This window comes from Carassius auratus, unplaced genomic scaffold, assembly GCF_003368295.1.
Source record: "Carassius auratus strain Wakin unplaced genomic scaffold, ASM336829v1 scaf_tig00217094, whole genome shotgun sequence".
Taxonomy (NCBI): domain Eukaryota; kingdom Metazoa; phylum Chordata; class Actinopteri; order Cypriniformes; family Cyprinidae; genus Carassius; species Carassius auratus.
Window position 1 is genome coordinate 1,243 of NW_020528892.1, and position 4,741 is coordinate 5,983.

The 4,741-nt window shown below is 33.7% G+C and overlaps 1 pseudogene; it reads right to left on the reverse strand.

Annotated features, from left to right (window-relative positions):
* Positions 1–213: 213 nt before the first annotated feature.
* Positions 214–4,270, reverse strand: LOC113099991 (voltage-dependent anion-selective channel protein 2-like; annotated as a pseudogene).
* Between the last annotated feature and the right edge of the window lie 471 nt (positions 4,271–4,741).

A 4,741-nucleotide genomic window follows, 5' to 3' on the forward strand; every position in this document is an offset into this window, starting at 1 on the left:
ACAAAATTGCATGATATAAACGTATGTATTTTTTCGTGCAATTTTAATAAAAAAATGAAATAAATTGGCGACTTTTTATCTCAAAATTCTAACACATTTGTGAGTTTCTAAATCACAATTCTTCTAAAAAGGAAAAAAGTCAGAATTGTGAAATAAAAAGTTGCCAATTTAATTAAATTTTATATAATATATAATGAGGTTTTTCATTGACTCTTACACGTTGGTGTGAAGCTGGAAGTCTCCTGCCTTGCTATCCCAAAGCCAAAGTTATTTTGCACCAGTTTGGATTTGGCCGTGTCAAACGCTATCTGATAGCCCACAAGCCAGCCTTCGTATCCCAGAACCGCTGCAGAGTGCACAACCGGACCCTCGAAATCAACATCACAGCTCACATTGACAAAGTCACGCTTGTAGCCAGTCTTCAGTTTACCACTTTTCTTGCTAAAGAAAGAAAAACACCGTCAAAGACACCAAACCAGATCGTCAAACCAGCCTTAATGCGTCAGATACTAACAACTCACCTTGTGTTTGGTACAAAAGACGTATCCAGAGCCACTTTCAACCCCTGGACGAGCTGAGGAGACGATACAGCAAATTATGAACATGACAGCAAACCATAGCGACTCTAAGGGGAGAGTTTTTCCTGACCTGGTCTTCTACAGACACTTCTGTACTGAGCATGTTGTCTGTGTTCCACTTCTGGTTCAAACTCAATCCCAGATCTTTTCATCTTATACTTGGTCTCCAGACTCCCGCCGGCTTTTCCCGTGTCTGTGTTGGTGGATCCAGACGTGTTGAACTCCTGCAGTTGGATTAGAGTTTATGAACAGGATTAATATATATTTCTATATATAAACTTGGCATGCATTAGCAACCAACCGCTTTTTTAATCAACTTCAAATCAAAAACACCAGACTGTTACCTACTTTTTGTGATTTAAGTTAATAGTTTGCAATTTCACTAAGTCTGAGTGTTTTTTTTTTTTTAATAGAGAAAATAGTATAGATTAATATAATAATATATTGGACTTTTTTTTACTGACAATTAATTATAATTAATTTCTAATTATGAAATTATCTGTAGTGATATATAAACCAAGGTAATCCATGTGTTTTTTTATATTTGACCATTTTAAACTTTTATTTTAATTTATATTATTTTAATATTATTTATACAGTATTCTAATATTTATTTATATTTTCAATTAGTTTTTAGTTTTATATATTCCAGTTTTAATTTTAAATTTAGTAAATGTATTTTTGCTTTTAACATTTTATTAGTTTTTGTTTTTATATATTATTTATATATTTAATTAATTATTTATATATTTTCATCTTAAACTTATTTCAGTTATTTGCCAAGGCAACATTTTTAATTTTTATTTAAATTTAAGTTTTTCAGTATTTCTCTTTTATTTCAGTTACCGAATAACCAATTTTTCTACAGTATTAACAAATAATATATATTTAATAATATTAATTTGAGTTATAGTTAAAAACAACCACACTGTTACGGAAAACCCTGTAATTACCAATTTACTAAATTATAGATTTTTCTCGATTTTTAATAACAAATTTCAGTGTTAATTTTAATTGTTTTTTTTTAGTTCATTTTAGTTTTAGCTACAAATAACAACACTGTTTCCCGAAAACCCTGTCATTTCACATTTAAAAACAAATGACAGAAAGTCTATACTTGTGCATTATTAAAAACAACATATAACATTAAATAAACAATAAAACAGACATTGAACACGTCTCATGACAGTACTGGATGGCAGATGGCGAGTGATGTGACAGAATGAGGTTTATTTTGATTGTGACCCAGAAACACAGAGGGGACAGGACGGGACTCTTGTTTAACTCCAGAGCGATGTCGGTTGTGTAGTCAGAGAGAAATTATTCAAAATTAAATTCACATGACATGAAAATAATTAACCACAAAAAAACTGACATCAAGATAAAGACTCAAACAGTTCTGTCTGTATGGTAAATGATGTGTGAAGGAGACCACAGAGATGTGTGGGCCTTTACAGTGAAACCTGCCACATCAACACAAACACCCCTACATTAATCTTACCATCTAAATGCATTTCCCAAAATGGTGCATCAAAGACATACAAATTGCATTAATTTTTGAATTCATAACAAGCATTAAGGTAATGGAATGTGCACTTTAAGGGAATATTTCACTCAAAAATGTACATTTTCTGTAAATCCAAGATTAGCATGAGTTTGTTTCTTCATCAGATTTGGAGAAATGTAGCATTGCATTAGTGTCTCAGCAATGGATGCTCTGCAGTGAATGGGTGCCGTCAGAATGAAAGTCCAAAACATCACAATAATCCATACAACTCCAGTCCAGCAGTTAATGTCTTGTGAAACCAAAAGCTGCTTGTTTGTAAGAAACAAATCCATTATTAAGATGTTTTAACTTCAAACTATTGCTTCTGGCTTTTATAGTCCTCTAAAAAATTGCTTTCCCTAATGGAAATGTCAGCTCTGAATTAGGAGAGAAATCTGCACAGATGAAGCAACGTTTACAAACCAAAACAGCTCTAAACAAAGATGTGGCTTGATTTTAACGCGAGAGACAACAGGAGATGGACTGAGGAAGCTTCATTATGGATTATAGACTCGTATTCTGCCCAGAAGTTAAAAACGTCTTAATGATAGATTTGTTTCTAACAAACAAGCCGCTTTTGTCTTCTCCAGACATTAACTGATGGAGTGGAGTGCTGTGGATTACTTGTGGATTATTGTGATGTTTTTATCAGCTGTTTGGACTCTCATTCTGACGGCACCCATTCACTGCAGAGCATCCACTGAAGCAATGCTACATTTCTCCAAATCTGATGAAGAAAAAACTCATCTACATCTTGGATGGCTTGAGTGTGAGAACATTTCCAACAAATATTCATTTCTGGGTGAACTATTCCTTTAATGGTCCTTAAAGTAGACCTAAATTGTATTAATGGTAAATTTAATTTGGTTTTATTTTGGCCAAAGTGTATTTAAAAAAAAACAAAGAAAGTACTGCTGCAAAATAATTAAACTATAACTAACTCACCACTCCATTTTGAGATTTAGTCTTGAGGTCCAATTTTACAATCCCAAAACCTACAAACAAAACAAAGACAGGAATTACAGCAGAATGCAATTCATCCTAACATCTTCTCCAAAACAAGAGTTTTCTCACCGTAACCCTTGCTGAAAATGTCCTTGGCTGCTTTTCCCAGGTCTGAGTATGCAGGAGGAACTGCCATTATATCTGATTCATAAACGAAAGGGAAAATATCAGCATTTGTCTTAAGAAAGCTACAAAAATGTCAAAAGAAAGCGGGGATCAAACCGCAGATAAAACAAACCCACAAAATGGCTTAATCAGTTATCAAACCCACTGTGTGCATGCAGTTCATAGTAGTTGCTCATTTTTAAAACCTTGTTAAATAAGCTTTCATAATCTGTACATGATTGCACTGCCAATGCCAACACATTTCACTTATAAACATATAAAAAAAAAATTATGAGGGCCTGTAAAATAAGTGGACAACCAGCAAATTATAACTTAGTTGCATGCAAAAAAATAATAAGAATAATGCCAGCCTGCCTCCTTCATACAGTGCATCTATTTTTACATGATTATCCATGTCCGGGTTTTTAACTGTACAAATAAACTGATCTGTAGGCAGCATGTAAGAGCATTAAATATGTCTAAGACACCTAGAAATGCTGCCTATGTAGTGTACATATTAAGTGACATTAATACTGTAAAGGGAAACTGCTAAACTGATGTTCAAAACACTTCAGTAGAAATGCATGCTATTATCCAACAGCGAATATCTTCAGATACGTGCGTTATCTGACACTTGAAGCAACGAAGACGTGTGTTTATGCATGAGGGGGCGTGGCCTCGAGCTGATAATCTAATCATGAATGGAGGAAAAGCCTTTAAGACTTAATCATATGCAGGAAGCCTAAACATGTTGGACAGAAAGACAGGGCATCGACACATTTTATTTTATTCAACAGCACGAACACACACATTTAATAAAAAAATATGATTAAATTAAGACTATGGTGAGTGCTGTGCTATAAACACACTACAGACAACTGAGTCGATATTTAAAGTTGTTAAAAATAGAATGATAAATTCGTACCGAGGATATTGTTGCTGTTGAGACAGAAATAAAATGATGACGAGAAACCAAAGCTGACGCTTTAATGTGTGCTGTGTTTCTGATTGCTCCAGGACAAAGTGAAGGAGACAAACTGCGCATGCGCACTGGCCTCACAGAAACGATTGCTAAATAAAAGTCCCCAGTGGGACATTAAAAAAGTGGTGGGTTTTTTCCACAAATAAAATGATCGATTTATTATAACCATAAATTCCAGCAAATATTCTACAATACAGTAACTATAGTATTTCACAGATATTGTGGTTACCATTGTAAAGTTTTAAAGGGGTTTGTACTCAGGTTTGGTGCAAATATGAGTCCTTTAAAAAAAAGGTTTATTGTTATTTTTAAGTACTTAACATTAAATCTCCAAATGCAGACGAATGAGAGATAACAGAAGCTGTAGATTACAGTTACAATTAATTATATGCCCGTATTCATCACTGCTTTATTATTAGCCTATTCAAACACACACACACACGGTTACCAGCAGATGTCACCACCTTCACATAATGCTGCTCTGATTATTTAGTCTAGATGACTCTTAAATTCCATTGCATATTT